The 19294-nt window shown below is 38.9% G+C and overlaps 1 protein-coding gene and 1 long non-coding RNA gene across 16 annotated transcripts in view; one reads left to right on the forward strand and one right to left on the reverse strand.

Annotated features, from left to right (window-relative positions):
* Positions 1 to 19294, forward strand: part of FKBP5 (FKBP prolyl isomerase 5) — a 119157-nt gene that overhangs the window by 41890 nt on the left and 57973 nt on the right. For 3 of the 15 annotated variants that reach the window (XM_070515025.1, XM_070515027.1, XM_070515026.1), the window contains 2 exons: positions 6940 to 7094; positions 15723 to 15844. The exons of 6 other annotated variants lie outside the window; for them this stretch is intronic. The gene's annotated coding sequence lies outside the window, so the exon portion shown is untranslated. Of the gene's footprint in view, positions 1 to 6939; positions 7095 to 14977; positions 15087 to 15722; positions 15845 to 19294 lie in introns of those variants that run through there. 6 more of the 15 variants (XM_044776538.2, XM_070515028.1, XM_070515031.1 and 3 more) reach the window with 4 other exon arrangements.
* Positions 1 to 19294, reverse strand: part of LOC123288283 (uncharacterized) — a 138003-nt gene that overhangs the window by 5733 nt on the left and 112976 nt on the right. The window lies entirely within an intron of this gene.

Below are 19294 nucleotides of genomic sequence, written 5' to 3' on the forward strand. Positions count from 1 at the left end.
GCAGGTCAGCTGGAGAACTGTGGTAATTCAGGAAGGAAATGAAGAAAACCCAGAATATGGTGATAGCTATGGAATTGGAAAGTAAGATAGTAGGAAACACAATGAACAGTTGGTAGGTCCTATTGATTAAATGGAGAAAAATTGTGTTAAAGTTGTACACCTAGAAGAAAAGCCAGACAATACAAATAACGAAGTACACAGAGAAGGGGCCAATTTTTAAGAAGTTTATTTTCTATAAAAATGTAGGAATATGAAAGAGTCCTGAAGTGTCTATAGTTAGGCAATTAGAGATCAAAAACTGGAGAGGCTCAGAAGGAATTATAACTAGATTTGGCAGTTATCCTAATAGAGGTAATAGTTGAAATTAAGAGTGGATAATTTCTGGTATGAAGTGATGACTGGGGAAAAGCTATTGACTGAGAACTATGTTTTGAAAAGGTGTGCTCTCAGTAATGGGAGAGGGGATGAAAGGATAATCAGGGAAAGAAGAAATTAATAATCTGAGGAGTAGGAAAAGAATCAGGAGAAATGTTACATCCATTCTTTTATTCTACATATGATAACGTATTATGGGATGTTTTATATATATTTAATATATTATTATATTTATATATATTTAATATATTACTGGATGTTTTCCAGGTAGGTACCATGTTCATCCTTTGACAGTACTACCTCAGAAAATTTTGATGGTTAAAGATGGAGTTAATTTTTTTCTAGAAGTTGAATATTATACTTGAAAAAAGGTATTGAAAAAGTAGCTTTGATGTCATATGCCATGTTCATTCTAGTTTCTTAAAATTTTTTCATCTTGTTTTACTATCTATGGGTCTTAAACAAGAAAAACTACAGCTTTTTCTTGGATAGGTAGAAGTCCAGATATCTTGTGCATTTTAATTGATCATTAAAAAAAGTTTCCTGACTTTTGAAACTTGGTTAATAACAAATGATAAGAACCCTTATCTTTTTAGAAGCACATAGTGTGAATTTAGAGTTTTTGCTATGATCTAGAACCATAGTCAGGGGTCTGTGACACTAGTGGAGAGTCAGTATGTGGAATGGTTAGAGTGCAGGCTCAGGAGTCATTCTACCGGGTTCCGCTGTTCACGAGCAATATTGTGCCCCTGAATTTCACCATCTGGAAATGGCAGTAACTTCTTATGGCATAGAGTTCTTGAAAGGATCCATCATGAAACTTACATTCTATAGTAAGGAGAGACAGGCAATATACAAACAAATACATGTGCCAGGTGGTAAAATGGAGAGAAAAAAATGGCAGGGCTGGTTACTGTCCTTTCTTGCTCTTTTATATCCAGTAATAGGGAAGGCCTCTCTGATAGGAAAGGATTTGAACAGAGACCTGAAGGTGGTGGGGGAGCTAACTGTCGCTGTCTAGGGGAAGAGTTCCAGACAGAGGGAACAGCAAGTGTAAAAGCCCTGAGGAGCGGCATATTGGAGGGTACAGCAAGAAGGCCAACGTAGCAAAAGCAGAGTGAATGAGAGGAGGAGCAGTAAGGAGTAATTTTCAGAGAGAGCCGCTGACGGGCGTGCAGGATTTTAAGCAAAAGAAGGACTTGGGATTTTGTCCTGTGTGAGATGGGGAGCTGTTGGAGTGTTGCCAGAGTACTAGTTTTTTTAGACCAGTCTCATTGTCACTTCTTTTCTTAAAAATACTTCAGTTCTCTCCTTCCTTTGGAATAAAGTTCAAATGCTTTATTCCGGCACACGAGGTCCTTCACATTTGCGCCTCTGCCTATTTGTTTAGCATCGTCTGCCTCCTTCCCACGTGTACCCTTCACTTTCGCCAAATTGGATTACATGCAGTTCCCTGGATGGATCGTGATGATTCGTGTCTTTGTGTCTTTCTGCATGCTGTTTACCTTAAGAAATGCTCCCCCTCAGCTCACATAGTCACTGGCTCTGTTTCAGAGGGTCCGCTTTGTGCCCCTGGAGCACCCTGTGCCGTGTTCTCTCACTAGTCCCTCCCCATGGCACTTAGTACTCAGGCCCGTAGTCTCGGAACGTGCTGTGTTCTTGTACCAGCCTTAGTTTTACTCCTGCCATGCCCTTGCCAGTTGAAACTATGCCCATCCTTCAAGAACCAGCTCAAACACTGCTATCCTTTCCCTACTTTATAAACTGCCATCTTTTCCCTACTCTTATAAATACTTCGTAGCTCTCTTATACTTAGTCATAGTTATCTTGAATTAAATTGTTTCTTTGCCTTACCTCACACAAACTCCTGGTCCTCACGCATTTCAGTTTCCATTGTAGCCCTAGTGTAGGGTCTTGCACAGGTTTCACGTTCAGTATGTATTCATGGTGTGCAGGATTCATAGGATAATTAGAAAATTATTGGGTTTCAAGCTGCTAAGTGCCAAAAGCAGCAAAAATGAACAAAGTGAGGTACCTAGTAAATTAACAAAAATTTACTGTACCCTAACGTTGATGATGGCATGGTCACCCTGGTTCTCTCATGTATTTACTCCTGGCACCAAAAATTAGCACACCCCTTTTGAAACGTAGTTTAGCAGAATGTATTCAGGCACATAAACATTCGTGGATTTTGAACCAGTGACACCATTTCGTTTTAAGAAAATAATACAACCAGAATGACAATTATAACAGCTACCTCTACCACTGATGTTGAAAGTTTACTATGTGACAGGGACTATGAAAATTTAATTTACTTAATTTAATCCTCAGACTCCCACAAGGTGTGACTAGTGTTAACCTCATATCATAGATGGAGGAATTGAGGCACAAAGAAGTTAAGTGACTTGCCCAAGATCATACAGCTGCTGTGTTGTCAGGCCAAGATTCCCACTGGAGACTGTTCCAAGAATCCGTACTCTTAATACACAGCTATGTATCGGGGGGCTTTGGGGTGGAAAAGGAAAAATAAAACCTTAAAAAAAAAAAAGAATCCATACTCTTAATTATATGATATGATAAAAGCCTAGGCACAAAAATGTTCATAGCAGTGTTATGTAGTATAGATAAATTGGAAGCAATGTATATCATGAATTATGGCCCATCCATTCAATAGAATAATTTCGATAACAGCTTTATTGAGATAAAATTCACGTAGCGTGATATTTGCCTCTTGAAAAGTATACAAGTCAGTGATTTCCAGTATATTCAGAGTTGTGCAACTTTTTTTTTTTAAAGATTTTATTTTTTTCCTTTTTTCCCCCAAAACCCCCCAGTACATAGTTGTATATTCTTCGTTGTGGGTCCTTCTAGTTGTGACATATGGGACGCTGCCTCAGCGTGGTTTGATGAGCGGTGCCATGTCCGTGCCCAGGATTCAAACCAATGAAACCCTGGGCCGCCTGCAGCAGAGCACGCAAACTTAACCACTCGGCCACGGGGCCAGCCCCCAGAGTTGTGCAACTTTTACTGTTATCCCACTTAAGAACATTTTATCAACCCAAAAGAAATCTCTTAACCCATTAGCAGTCACTCCCTACTTCTCCCATTACCCTAGGTAATCACCAGTCTACTTTCTGTCTCTATGGATTTGTCTATTCTGGACATTTGATATAAATGGAATCATACAGTATATGGCATTTTGTGTCTGGCTTTCATTTAGCGTAGTGTTTTCAAGATTCATCCATATTGTAGCATGTTATCAGTACTTCATTGCTTTTCATTGCTGAGTAATATTCCATTGTATGGCTATACTACATTTTGTTTATCCATTCATTAGTTAATGGACATTTGGATTGTTTCTACTCTTTGGCTGTTATGAATAACACTGTCATGAACATTCATGTACAAATTTTTGTGTGGACATATGTTTGCATTTTTCTTGGAATTGTTGATCAAATGATAACTGTTTAACTTTTAGGGGAAATGCCAGGCTATTTTCCAAAGCAGCTGCACCATTTTTCATTGCCACTAGCAATGTATGAGGGTTCCACTTTCTCCACATCTTTGTCAGTACTTGCTATTACCTGTCTTTTTGCTAATAGCCATCCTAGTGGGTGTGGAATGGTATCTCACTGTGGTTTTGATTTGCATTTCCCTAATGACTAATGACGTTGAGCATCCTTACATGTGCTTACTGGCTGTTCGTATATCTTCTTTGGAGAAATGTCTATTTGAGTCCTTTGCTCATTTTTTAATTGGGTTATTTGTCCTTTTATTATTGAGTTGTAGCAGTTCTTAATATATTCTAGATGCAATCTCATTCTCAGATACCTGATTTGCAAAATTTTTCTCCCATCCTGTGCATTTGCTTTTCACTTTCTTGATGGTGTCCTTTGAAGCACAAAAGTTTTTAATTTTCATGAAGTCTAATTTATCTGTTTTTTCTTAGTGGCTTGTGCTTTCAGTTTCACATAAGAAACTATTGCCTAATTTAAGGTCAACGAAGATTTACCCCTATGTTTTCTTCTAAGAGTTTGATAGTTTTAGCTCCTACATTGAAGTCTGATCCATGCTGAGTTTTTTTGTATGTGATGGGAGGTGGAGTGTCCAACTTGGTAATCTTTTGCATGCAGAGATCCATTGTCCCAGCATCGTTTGTTGAAAAGACTGTTCTTTCCCCCGTTGAATTGTCTTGGCACCTTTTTCAAATTCAAATTCAATTGACCATAAATGTAAGAGTTTATTTCTCAGCTCTCAGTTCTATTCCGTTGATCTACGTGTCTGTCCTTATTACAGTACCACACTGTCTTGACTACTGTAGCTTATGGTAAGTTTTGGAACCATAAAGTGTGAGTCCTCCCAACTTCATTTGTTTCAAGGTGGTTTTGGCTATTTTGGGTCCTTCACATTTCCACATGTAGTTTTGGATCAGTTTCTTAATTTCTGCAACAAAGCCAGCTCAAGTTTTGACAGGGTTGTATTGAGTCAATCAGTTTGGGGAGCATTCAATAGAATATTATGCAAACACTTTAAATGATGGTTTTGAAGACAAAAATAACATTTAAAATACATGTAATGTTGACTTAGAAGAAGCAAATATAAAATGTATGCTGTGATTACAACTATATGAAAAAATGCATATAAAAAAAGGTTGTTAAACAGCATCGTACTGGCACAAAAACAGACACACAGATCAATGGAACAGAATCAAGAGCCCAGAAATAAAACCACACATCAGTGGACAGCTAATTTTCGACAAAGGAGCCAAGAACATACAATGGAGAAAGGAAAGTCTTTTCAATAAATGGTGTTGAAAACTGGACAGCCACATGCAAAAAAATGAAAGTAGAAGGGCTGGCCCAGTGGCATAGTGGTTAAGTTCATGTGCTCAGCTTTGCCAGCCCAGGGTTTGCAGGTTTGGATCCTGGGCACAGACCTACACACCGCTCATCAAGCCATGCTGTGGCGGCCCATATACAAAGTAGAGGAAGATTGGCACAGATATTAGCTCAGGGACCATCTTCGTCACAAAAAAAAAAAAAGAAAGAAAGTAGACCGTTATCTTATTACACTATACACAAAAATTAGCTCAAAATGGATTAAAGACTTGAAGGTAAGACCTGAAACCATAAACCTCGTAGAAGAAAACATAGGCAGTGTGCTCTTCAGCATTGGCCTTAGCAGTGTCTTTTTTTTTTTGAGGAACATTAGCCCTGAGCTAATGTCTGTCGCCAATCCTCCTCTTTGTGCTAAGGAAGATTGGCCCTGAGCTAACATCTGTGCCCATCTTCTTCTACTTTATATGTAGGATGCCTGCCACAGCATGGCATGCCAAGTAGTGTGTAGGTCCACACCTGGGATTCGAACTGACAAATCCTGGGCCGCCAAAGCAGAATGTGAGAACTTAACCACTGCACCACTGGGCCGGCCCCTTTTTTATTTGAGGAAGATTAGCCCTGAGCTAACATCTGTCGCCAGTCTTCCTCTTTTTGCTGAGGAAGATTGGCCCTTAGTTAACATCTGTGCCCATCTTCCTCTACTTTATATGTGGGACGCCTGCCACAGCATGGCTTGATGGGCGGTGTGTAGGTCTGGGCTCGGGATCTGAACTGGCAAAGTCTGGGCTGCCAAAGCGGAGCACACGAACTTAACTGTTACGCCACTAGGCTGGCCTCCTTAGCAGTGTCTTTTTGAGTATTGTGTCTCCTCAGGCAAGAGAAACAAAAGAAAAAATAAACAAATGGGACTGCTTCAAACTAAAAGCTTCTAGACAGCAAAGGAAACCATCAACAAAATGAAAAGACAACCTAACAATTGGGAGAAGATATTTACAAATCATATATATATATATATATGTATTTTTTTTAAAGATTTTTATTTTTCCTTTTTCTCCCAAACCCCCCAATGCATAGTTGTATATTTTAGTTGTGGGTCCTTCTAGTTGTGGTATGTGGGATGTCGCCTCAGCATGGCTTGATGAGCGGTACCATGTCTGCACCCAGGATTTGAACTGGCGAAACCCTGGGCCGCCAAAGCACAGTGCACAAACTTAAGCACTAGGCCACGGGGCTGGCCCCTGCAAATCATATTTTTGATAAGGGGTTAATGTCCAAAATATATAAAGAACTCATACAACTCAATAACATAAAACCAACCCAATTAAAAAACTAGGTAGAGGATCTGAACAGATATTTTTCCAAAGAAGATATACAGATGGCCAACAGGCATATGAAAAGGTCTTCAACATCACTAATTATTAGGGAAATGCAAATCAAAACTACAATGAGATATCACCTCACACCCGCCAGAGTGGCTGTTATTAAAAAGACAAGAAACAAGTGTTGGAGAGGATGTGGAGAAAAGGGAACCCTCATACCCTGCTGGTGGGAATGCAAACTGGTGCAGCCACTATGGAAAACACTATGGAAAAAAATTTTTTGAGATTTCTCAAAAAATTAAGAATAGAAATACCATATGAGCCAGCTATACCACTTCTGGGTGTTTATCCAAAGAAGATGAAAACACTAACCTGAAAAGATACATGCACCTCTGTCTTCCTTGCAGCATTATTCACAATAGCCAAGACTTGGAAGCAACCTAAGTGCCCATCAATGGATGAATGGATAAAGAAGATGTGGTGTATGTACACAATGGAATGCTGCTCGGCCATAAAAAGAAAGGATGAAATCTTGCCACTTGTGACAACATGGATGGACATTGTGGGTATTATGCTAAGTGAAATAAGTCAGATGGAGGGAGAGAAAGCCAAATACTGTATGATTTCACTCCTTTGTGGAAGATAGAACAACATGAAACAAACACATAGACAGAGAAACGATTGGTGATTACCAGAGTGGAGGGGGTGGGCGAAAGGGGGTAAAAGGGCATATGTGTACAGTGATAGATGGCAGAAAAAAAAAAAAGGTTGTTAAAATGTACTCCTGTGAAGAAAATAAGAAGACAGGCTGCAGACTCAGAGAAAATATTTGCAAAAGACATGTCTGATAAAGGACTGTTATCGAGAATATACAAAGAACTTTTTAAAATCATCAGTAAGAAAATGAACAACCCAATTAAATTACCCAATTTAAAAATGGGCAAAAGACCTGGACACCTTACCAAAGAAGATATACAAACCGCAAATAAGCATATGAAAAGATGCTCAACATCATATGACATTAGGAAATTGTAAATTAAAACAACAATGAGATGCCACTACACACCTAGTAGAATGGCCAGTCCAAAACACTGACAACATGAGTAAGTTGTGGAGCAGCAGGAACTCACATTCATTGCTGGTGGGAACGGGAAATGGTACAGCTACTTTGGAAGACAGTTTGGCAATTTCTTATTAAACTTACTCTTGCCATACAATCCAGCAGTCCCACTCCTTGGTATTTACCCAAATAAATTGAAATCTTATGTCTACACAAAAGCCTACACACACATGTTTATAGCAGCTTTATTAATAATTGCCAAAAATTGGAAGCAACCAAGATGTCCTTCAATAAACAAACAGTGGTGCATCCGTACGATGGAATATTATTCAGTGCTAAAAATAAATGAACTCTTAAGCCGTGAAAAGAGATGTAGGAACCTTAAAGGTATATTGCTAAGTGAAAGAAGCCAATCTGGGAAGGCTACACACTGTATGATTCCAACTACATGGCATTCTAGAAAAGGCAGAATGTGGAGAATTAATAAAAAGATCAGTGGTTGCCAGGGGTTGGGGAGAGGGAGAAATGACTAGGAGGAGCACAGAGGATTTTTAGGACAGTGTAGCTATTCTGTATGATGCCATAATGATGGATGCATGTCATACGTTTGTCAAAACTCATAGAATGTACACCGAGAGTGAACCCTAATGTAAACTAAGGATTGGAGAATAATGATGTGTTGATGTAGGTTCATTGATTGTAACAAATGCGTACCATTCTGGTAAGGGGTGTTGATAGTGGATGAGGCTGTGTGTTGAGGCGGGGTATGTGGCAACTCTGCTTTTTGCTCAGTTTTGCTGTAAACCTAAAACTGCTCTAAAAAATAAAGTCTGTTAGAAAAAAAGTACCCCTAAATTGTAATATTGGGATTATGGTTCTTTCTTCCTTTCTTTATTTCTAAACTTTCTGTAATATATAGCTATGTTACATTTATAATTTTAAAATTTTAAGTTTTGGCTAATAGAATAATTTTTTAACTCGAGGCAACTCCTACCTCTAGATAAAACCAGAGTTACCTAGCTTTCTAGGAAGAGTGTGTAAAGGTGAGGAGCTGGGTATAAGGTTGTGGTTAGAATGAGCCATTCAGCTCCTTGAATTCTCCTCTTCCAATCAGCTTCCTCTCCGCTTTCTCACTCTCCACTAAAAGCCCTCCCTTACACCCTAGCTTAGGACTATCCTCAGAACGTTTAGGTGAAATTTTGGGAATCTGACTAGTTTGTATAACTGCCATTGATAAATGGAATGAATGGTGGTTGAGCAGCATGAGGGCAAGGAGCCAGACAATGCCGTCTGAGCCACAGAAGCCGCTTGGATGGGAAGTGATTTTGAGAGGGGGAAAAGGAAGCCATCAGAGCAGAGCTCTTTACTGCCTTTTCTGCCCCTATTGTGTTCCATCAGTTTCTTCACATCTTATGTGTTATTTTCTTATGGAGTTACATGCATTTGAAGGGCAGAGATCTGTGGGTGTCCTAGGGCTGGTTAAAAGTTTAAATAGGCACAGAGAAGCGAACCACGTAGTCCGTGACAGGCCGCTATTCACGTTTGTAGGTGCCGCTGCAGGGTGTGTGTTCTAAATAGTTTGGAGGTTTTCTTTCTTGTTTAAGTAGTGTTAAAATCTCAGTATATTGAAATACTTTATAGGTTTTGCATATAGTAGGTGTCCGTTTGAGGTTTATTTCAAAACCAAAGCAAGTTTTATAGACCTGCTAGAGACTGTTAATATCAGTCTCAACTGCAAGCCAAGTTTTGTGGCATTATGACTTTGAAATAGTAAGATGATCTCTATTGTATATTTTTCGGTTGAATTAATCGAAAGAAGAGGAAAGAGTTTTTAACTCAGATTTTTAAAAAATTGTATATTTATTAATAGCCTTTAGAAATGTAAAATCATAATTTTTTTCTTGTAATGTTTAAAATAATTGTTTCTTACATAGATTAAAGAAAAAAATGAGATACTGCAGTTATCCAGATCTCTAGAAATATGCACAAAACCATGGTTTTGACTGCTGTTTTAAAGTAAAGTACCTGTCATTTTAGGAGAGAGATTTGTTATCATCAGTTAGAAGCTTTGATTTTTGTAGTGTCATGGAAAAGCTATATCCTTCAAATTTCAAACTGTGAAAATTTATTCTAAACAGTGTTTATTTTGTCAGACACTTTCCCCCCACTTGAAACTCCTTTCATGATACTTGTTTTTTTGTTGTTTTTTTTTTTTTAACTCTCTCTCTCCCTTTTTCTGGCTTAAAAATGTCCTGCTGGACTGGTGCTTCTGGCTAAGATAGAATAATAGAAATTGGATTTATTCTTTTGACTATAGCCACATATAAAGCAAACAAAAACCCCAGAAAAAATATATGAAGTTTAAAATACTGAACAACAGGCAGCATAGGACAGTGATCCCCAAGAAAGCAGAAATGAACAGAGGAACCCTGCAATTATGTTGGTTTACTGCCTGCAGAGAGTTTCCAGGCTGCAGCTGAAGGAGGGGGAACCCAGGCAGAGCGCAGCACTCTCCCTGAGTTGAGAAGACAGAGCTGGAGTCCAGGGAGGTCAAGGTAGCTAGAGTTTGAAGAAGAAAGAGCTGCACAGGGAGAGAACTCCAGGGGTCTGCAGAGTCCCCCTTAAGTCTTCAGACGTGTGCTGATCAGTGCATGTGTGCAAGCTACCTGAAGCTGAGAAAGAACCACTCAAAAGGATTGGAGGGAGCAACCCCTGGTTCTTTCTTAGGGTTGAGAATGGTTTGTGTTCCTGCCAGCCAGAGAAGAAAAACCTCGTAAGTCACAGGACACTGGGTAGAGTACTCAGAAGGGTATTGCCTCAGCGGGGGGACAGATGTAGCCCCAAACTGAAGACTGCTCTCATCCCTGCTAACAAAGCTTAAAAGCAGGTCTCGAAAGGACCAGACAGTTTCTAAGTTAACTCAACTGCATCCCAGAGTAAAGGTCAGTATTTATAGTTATATGGAAATATCTAGCACTCATCAAGGTAAAATTCACGTTTGGTCCTGGTCAAAAATAATCGGACTTGTGATGAAGCAGGAAAAATACAACCCATGAGGAGGAAAATAAATCAGTAGAAGCAGACTCAGAAATGACACAGCAGGGGTCGGCTCTGTGCCTGAATGGTTAAGTTTGCGCGCTCTGCTTCAGTGGCCCAGGGTTTCCCTGGTTCGGATCCTGGGCACGGACATGGCACCACTTGTCAGGCCACGCTGAGGCAGTGTCCCACATGCCACAACTAGAAGGACCCACAACTAAAAATATACAACTAGGTACCTGGGGCTTTGGGGAGAAAAAGGGGAAAAAAAATCTTTTTTTTAAAAAAAAAGAAATGACACAGCAGATAGAATTAGTAGACAAAAGCATTAAAACAGTTATTCTAACTATATTCCATATGTTCAAGAAAGTAGAGGAAAGATTGAAAATGTTAAATACAGATATGAAGTATATTTGAAAGACCTAAATTGAACATCTAGAGATGAAAACTACGTGTGAGATGAAAAATACACTACATGGGATTTGCAGCAGTTTAGACAGTGCAGAAGAAGATTAGTAAACTTGAAGCCATATCAATACAAACTATCCAAAATAAGACTCAGAAAGGATATAAAGAGTAAGAAAAAAATGAATAGAGCATCAGTAAGCTGTGAGACAGCTTCAGGTGGTCTAATATACGTGTAATTGTAGTCCCGAGGAAAGGAGGGGGTGCAGAAGAAAATCTTGAAGGAACAATGGGTAAAAATTTCCAAATTCAATAAAAATTATAAACCCAGAGATCCAAAAAGGAAAAAGAAAACAAAAACAGATGTGACAAATAAAGGAAGACGAATCACAAGATATTAGATTATGCCAAACCAATAATCACATTAATATAAATGGTCTCAACAGCCCAGTTAAAAGGCAGAGCTTGGTAGATTGGGTAGAAAAGCGAGACTCAACTGAATGCTGCCTACAGGAAACCTGCTGTACATATTAAGATACAAATAGGCTAAAAGTAAAAGGTTAGTAAAGGATATCCCACATTAACACTAATAGTAATCCAAAGAAAGTTGGAATAACTATGTTAACTTCCGACAAACTAGATTTTAGAGCCAAGAATGTTACCAGGAATAAAGAGGGTCATTTCATCATGAGAAACAGAGCAATTCATCAAGTGGAATTGACAGTCCTAAATATTTATGCACCTAGTAACAGAACTTCAAAATACATGAATCAGAAACTGATTAGAACTGAAAGGAAAAAGACATCTACAATTATAGTTGGAAATTTTAATACCTTACCTCTCAATAATTGACAGAACAAGTAGACCAAAAATCAGTAGTGATTTCGAAGATTTGAACATTATCAGCCAGTTGATCTAATTGACATTTATATGGCATTCTATGCAATACAAGCAGAATATACATTCTGTTCAGTTGTACACAGGACATTTACTAATATAGACCACATTTTACGTCTGCTATGCGTATGTATGTATAGACATACTTTCAGTGCACTTCAGAGATATATTATGCTAGTGTTTTCTTAATAACCACTGCTTCTGATGAGAACAGGATGTTATTTTTACTTTTATAGTTGAACACTCAGGTATGGTGGAGTTCTCCAGATTAGATTTTTCATAGTAGATTTAGAGAAGAAATATAGTCAACTTGTAATGACATTTCAGCACTGATTCTTTCTAGTGACTAATATTTTACCATCTTTATATTGGCTGCTTTTGAAAATCTCAATTCATTTCAATGTTATTGAGTGCCTCTTTTATGCCATTCATTTAGACTAGATGGTGGGGGCTCAAAAATGAAAAGGACATTCTACGCAATACAAGCAGATCTTCCTGTACAAACACTCTGCCTATACAGTGTTTACAGACCGTTGTCGTGTGTTACCTTGTTGGCCTGTGCTTAGAAATCATCAGCAGACTTGGAATCAAACTGTTTGGCCTGAATAAATCAACCCAAGTTACTTTAAACCTACCACTGTGGCACAGGTAGAAATTGAATTCTTCTATCAAAAGTGTTTTTCAGCCCTGTGTACACATTAGAATAATCTGAGATGCTTTTTAAAAACACTGATGGAGACTGGCCCTGTGGCATAGTGGTTAAGTTTGCCCACTCCGCTTTGGCAGCCCTTATTTCACAGGCCTGGATCCTGGGTGGGGACCTACACACCGCTCATCAAGCCATGCTGTGGCAGTGTCCCACATACAAAATAGAGGAAGATTGGCACTGATGTTAGCTTAGCTACAATCTTCCTCAAGCAAAAAGAGGAAGATTGGCAACAGATGTTAGCTCGGGGCCAATCTTCCCTTCCAAGAAACAAAATAAAAAACACTGATGCCCTGGCCCCACGACAGATACTAACTCAAGACTGTCTGGGAGTGGATCCAGACATCAGTGGCTTTTTAAAGCTTCCCAGGTGAGTCTAACGTTTATGCTAGGTTTAGAAACGTGTTTGAGAGACCTGAGGGATAGAACCAAGATGTCCAAAGTCTGTCTAATAAGACTTCTAGAAGCGGAGGACAGACATTGAAGGAAAAGAAATAATGGTAGGAACTTCCCTGAGGTCCCCCAAAGACTTATCTTCAGCAATTAAGGACCAGGAATTAAAGAAAGAAGACAAATATTACAATATATCGTGGTGATATCTCTGAACCCCAAGAATAAGGAAAATCCTTACATCTTCCATAGAGACAAATGGGAACCACCTTGTGCTATGGGGATGGAATGAAACCTACCTGGCCTGACTGATACAGACACAGCTTCTCCTCTCTTCCTCAGATGTGGCTCTCTCCTTAACTTCCCTGGCCCACTCCTGCTCTTGGTGATGCTCCTTTGGGAAGAGCTGTTCCTTGGGGAGAGCTGTTGGTGTTTAGAAGGCAGTTTGCTCTTTGTTCTCTGTCTCCTTCAGCCTGATCTCATCTGCCTTCTAGTTCAGTGATAACCTTCTCTTGTTGAGCTTGGAACTTTACAAATTTTTCTGTCATCCCAGTGTCATCTTGGAGGGAGAAAGCTGATAATTTGGTACTATCTTTCAACCTTTGACGTTTGGATGGTTTAATGCTTTCTAGATTTTGTTGTTGTTTTAATACTAATATAACCCTTTGCCTCCTACTTATTTAAGAACAGTAATTCATCCAAGTAAGTAGTCAGTGACAGAAGTAATTGTAAATCTGGTCTGTTAACTTTGCTTTCTTCATTAATTACTTGTACTGAGAAGAAAAGTGAGTTTACCAAAGCATTGTATGTATCTAAGAGATACAATAAAGGAAGAAATACTTTGTAGCTACAAAGTTCCATTTAGGATTCTCTTTCCTCTTCTGTCTTCATTACTGGACATCTCAAAGCTGTTAGTCCCTGAAGAGCTGTGCAGTGATCACTGCTGGAGGCTCGATTCAGAACTTGGCAAGTGCACCGGAAATGTGAGGGCATCCTCGGTGAGGGAGAAGGAAGGAGGACAGAGGAGAGAGAATTCTGGCTGACCATGCTGTTAAGTTAGTTTCTGTCTGCTCTGGCCTCAGATTTCTTTCCTTCTTTTTTCTTTTTTTTTGTCTTAATTATGTTAAAATATACATAACATAAAATTTACCCTTTTAACTGTTTTTAAATGGACAGTGCAGTGGCAGTAAGTGCATCCACATTGTTGTGCAGTTGTCAGTACTATTCTCGAGAGCTTTTTCGTGTTCCCAGATAGAAACTCTGTACCCATTAAACAACTTCTCGCTCTTCCTCCCTCCCCGCAAACCCTGTAACCTCTATTCTACTTTCTGTCTCTATGAATTTGTCTATTCTAGGTACCTCGTATAAGTAAAATGGTATATTTGTCCTTTTGAGTCTGGCTTATTTCACTTAGCATAATGTTATCAAGGTTCATCCATGTTGTAATATGGATCAGAATTTCATTCCTTTTTATGGCTGGATAATATTCGTTTTAATAATAATAATAATAATATGTAATCCATATATACACTCACCATATATTGTTTATGGACACGTGGATTGTTTCCACCTTTTGGCTATTGTGAATAGTGCTGCTGTGAACATTGGTGTATGAGTGTCTGTCTGAATCTCTGCTTTCACTTCTGTGGGTGTAAACCTAGGGGTGGAATAGCTGGATCATATGGTAATTCTGTGTTTAACATTTTGAGAAACCACCAGTCTTTTCCACAGAGGCTGCACCATTTTACACTCTCACTGGCAGTGCATGAGCGTTCCAGTTTCTCTACATCCTCACCAACACTTGTCATGTTCTCTTTTTTGATAACAGCCATCCTAATGGGTGTGAAGTGGTATCTCATTGTAATTTTGATTTGCGTTTCCCTTATGACTAATGATGTTGAGTGTCTTTTCATGAACTTATTGGCCATTTGTCTATCTTTTCACAGGTTTCTTTTTTAAAGGAGAAAAAATAAGTGTTTGAGCATGTATAGGAGTATTGTTCATCATCTCCCCATTCCTTACCCCAATGTGGAGGAAGAAAATTAAGTGGGGGAAAGTAGGTGAATAAATATAGTGTGCAGTTTCATACAGATGTATAGTCTATATGTGATCTTGTTTTCTCTGTGCATATTTCTCTCTCTTTTGTATGTGTGTCTTGACTGTAATAGATAACTTCTCCTGGCACTCCTGTGTTGCTGGATTTGAATGTTTGAGAGAGGCCTGGGGTTGAAAGTAAATGAGGGCTTTCCAGTTCATCCTTACACAGATATTTTCAAAATTAAGATACACTTATATTGATTCAGTTACAAGTCCGAGGTGTACCTCTTCCCTTGTGTTTTCTTTCCTTTGTGTTTCAGTTTTAGGAGGCTGAAAGCCTTTATGGTCTAGACATCTGTGGTACTTACAAAGAATGCTGCTGTAATTTTCTGTGCTTCTACAAAGTAGCCAGTTCCTATTTAGTTTTTTTGTCTTCTCTCTGACAACTCTCCTGTTGTACAGTAGAGTAAGCTGATGCAACGTCTCTATTTTAACAAAGAGGACAACACAGTAAGTAATATACATGAGGAATTAGCGGGTAAAGCTTTAAAATGACTTCTCATTTGGGGGGATCTGACAGTTTAGTTATGTTAACTGAAGTGTTCAGTGCACTGTTGATGAAATTTTAAGCATATTCTCATTTTTCTGTTATGTCTCAGGTGTTTGCTGACTAGCACTTCGGAGAGAGCATGCTTATCTGGCATGTCCGTAACAGAACGAACTGTGTGTTCCCTCTCTGATGTACTGGGTAGCAGTTTCCCCATTTGGACAGTTCAGAACAGTAAGCTTTGTCATAGATTAATATCCATAGCTACATAGTGATTTTAAATCCAGAATAAACCTAGGGTAGGGGAAAAAAGAAAAGGCTGTCTCATGAAAAAAGTGAAACTTTCTCAGTGTGTCTTACAGGTTTTTAGGAATTGTCTGTTCTTACTGCCTTTTTTTCATGTAACACTAGAGCAAGGAAAAAGTTTTTTTAAATGTATTTGTTTTGTTTGCTTACAAAAATCTATACTCCAAATAGCATAATTGGAATTAAAGGGAAATACTTGGAAACTTCAGTTTATTTCTTTATTCTTCCAGATTTACCTGCCTTTGAAAGTTCAAAACAGTTTGTTTTATTATTTTTACCTTTGTGTTTTAATTATTCATGCTACCCCTTTTCATAAGGACTCCATACTACTCAGAACCATTCTCTGAGATTATGAAGATTGCTCGCATCTCTTGATGTGTTAGAACCAGAAATGAAAAAGCAAATTCCTTTATCAAATGAGAGTTAGAAAGTTTATCTAGCAAATCAGCTTGTACAAGTTTCCTATTTATTTGAATTTTAGCAAGCCATTGTTTCCAAAAGGCAGGGTTAGGACCAAAAGAAGATGTTTTTTGATTGACCATATTCTCATTAAAAAATTTAGCTGATCCCCAAATGATGAACATTCAAAAGGAAGGCACTGCCTTTGGATGTGTTGTAGTCATGCTTTCTCAGTGCTGTGTTTTGGGGGTTTTTGTGGTATTTGTGCTCACTCTTGCTCTGTCTTAAATATTTTGAAAGTAAGTGGCAGACATCATGACACCTCACCCCTGAATACTTCAGCATGTGTCCCCTAAGAATGAGGATATTAAAACCATGATACTGTATCACACTCCAGAAAGCTAACATTAAGCAATAATAATAATCTAATGTATCGCCTGTTTTTCTAAATGTTTCTAGTTCTCCCAGAAATGTACTTTCATAACTTTTTGTCTTCCTCAACCAGGGTCCAGCCAAGGATCACACGTCACATTTGATTGTTGTGTCTATTTAGTCTCCTTTAAACTGGAACAGGCCCCAGTCTTTATTTTTTCTGTCTTTCATAACTTTAAGATTTTGAGGAGTCTAAGCCAGTTGTCTTGTAGAACGTTCCACAACCTAATTTTGTCTTTTCTTCTTGATTAGTTTCAGGTTAAACCTTTTTGGTAGGTCTAGCACATGTATGTTCCCATCACAGGACATCAGGATGCACAGTGGTATCAGTCTGTTATTATTAGTAATGCAGAGTTTGGTTATGATGCAGATCACTGTGTTAAGGGGTATCTGTCAGATCACTTCATTGGAAAGCTCTTTTTCCTTTTTTAGTAATAAGTAATGTACAGGTTCATGCTTTGAGACCGTGTGACTCTTCTGTTCCCTAATAACCTTTCACCTGATGGTTTTAATTTGCTCATTGATTTAATCCACGATTTCCCCAGGGGTCTGCTGGTGGATGTCAGTGTGTCTGTGAAGCCCTGGGAAATTTTCCTGTGTGTATGTATTTTTCCAGGGATATGGTCCATGGTCCCCAAATATATAAGAGATTCCCCCCCCCCCCCCCCGCCGTTTTTGAGGTACTTTCTACAAGTTTCTATGCATCAAAGAAGTGTAAGTTGTACGGTACTAGAGGCTGTGAACCAAACCTGTTTATCTAATTTTCCTGATTATCTAGCTCAGCATCACGTACAACTAGGTACTTAATTTTTGTTGTTTATTTGAGGATGCTTTGTTCTGGCCTTTCTCTTATCCTGAGCCAAGCATTTGGGTCTTTGCGTTTGGTATAAACTGTACTAGAAAATAAAGCAAAGAGGCTTAGGCTTAGCCCCTGGCTTTTGGTGTTCTTTTTGAAGATTTTTAGGCAAAATTTGATTTGTGTCTTTGCTGACACTGAAGTAAATTTAGGTCAGTTGGAAATGAGTTAAAACACTGCAAGACATGTTTTAGTTGTCTAATTATCAGTTGTGTCAGTAAGACCTTTTTCACAAGTGTAGACAGGAGGGTCTCGCAGGTGACTTTAGGGAGCTTTACGTCCATTATTAGCCTAATATGGAATAGCTGTAGAAGTGATTGATTCTTGACCTTCCGTGCACAACCGGGAGCGCAGTATGGAATTAATCACGGCAGCAGCCAGTGAGGTGTGCTCTGTTTCTTCTGTTGATTGGCCTGTTGTAACATTGGTTTGCGTGGCATGAAAACATGTCTATCAGTTGAGTGACCAATAATAACAATAAGAGCTAACAGTGGAATAGGATACTTTTAAAATATACATTATGCCATTTAATCCAGAAGATTGCTCCATGAAAGTAGATATTATTTTTATTCTAATTACCTGGGTATGGAAAAAAGGCTTAGACGAGTTAAAGTAGCTGACATCAAACAGCTTGTAAGGAGCTTCTCGTTCCTTGTGCTTTCTGTTTCACCAGTCTAGAAGGGAGAGGCGTTCCAGGGAATCTAAATATGAACAAAGCATGACCCTTGCTCCCAAGGATCTTTTAAATCCAACAAGTGTGTCTTATAAATATGCTACAGACAACAAGTCAAGGGAAGAGCCACGGAAGTGCAGAAAAGGGCAAACAACCTCCAAATTTAAGGTCAAGCTTGGTATGATGGAGGTAGCATTTGAGGGGGGAGGGTTGTTTGGAGAAGAAAAAAAAGAATGACCAAAGGCATGGACATGGGAAAACATAGGACTTGTTTCAGAGAGGAATTGGTCTAGTTTGGCTACAGCGTGAGCTGCATGAGAGAAAGAAGCTAGACCTGAAAGAGGTGAGGATCAGATCGTGAAGGGCCTTGAATGCCATGCTAGAGAAAAACCTCATTCTGTAGGGATTTTGAGCAGGAAATGAAAAATGTGGCCATATAGAAGACCCGATAATAATCGTGATAAACGCTTATATATACTTTTTTTTGCTGAGGAAGCCCTGAAGCTAACATCTGTTGCCAGTCTTCCTCTGTTTTGTGTGTGGGTCGCTGCCACAGTGTGGCCACTGGCAAGTGGTGTAGATCTACACCTGGGAACCAAACCTGGGCTGCTGAAGCAGAGTGCACTGAACTTAATCACTAGGTCACAGGGCTGGCCCCTAAATGCTTATATTTTTGAGTTATGACTCTGTGCTAATCTCTTAACATACATTATCTTATTAATGCCTAACAGTAACTCTTTGAACAGTGTACTATGTCCATTTTACAGATGTGAAACTGAGGCTCAGTGAGATTAAGTTTGCAAATGTCAAAGAGATATTGCTGGAGCTAGGACTCAGACTAGGGTCTGTCAGCTTCCAAAGCTGGTTCTCTTTACCACTATGATATATCGTCATTTCTTCTGTCAGATCACCTGGTAAGTTCTTAATTCACTGTCAAGAATATGGCTACAGGAAAAGGACGTTTTCAAAGCTCTGAAAGGACAACTTCTCAGTGTGTAATCATGTTAAAGAATATAAT

This window comes from Equus asinus, chromosome 8 (genome assembly GCF_041296235.1).
Source record: "Equus asinus isolate D_3611 breed Donkey chromosome 8, EquAss-T2T_v2, whole genome shotgun sequence".
NCBI classification, from domain to species: Eukaryota; Metazoa; Chordata; class Mammalia; order Perissodactyla; family Equidae; genus Equus; species Equus asinus.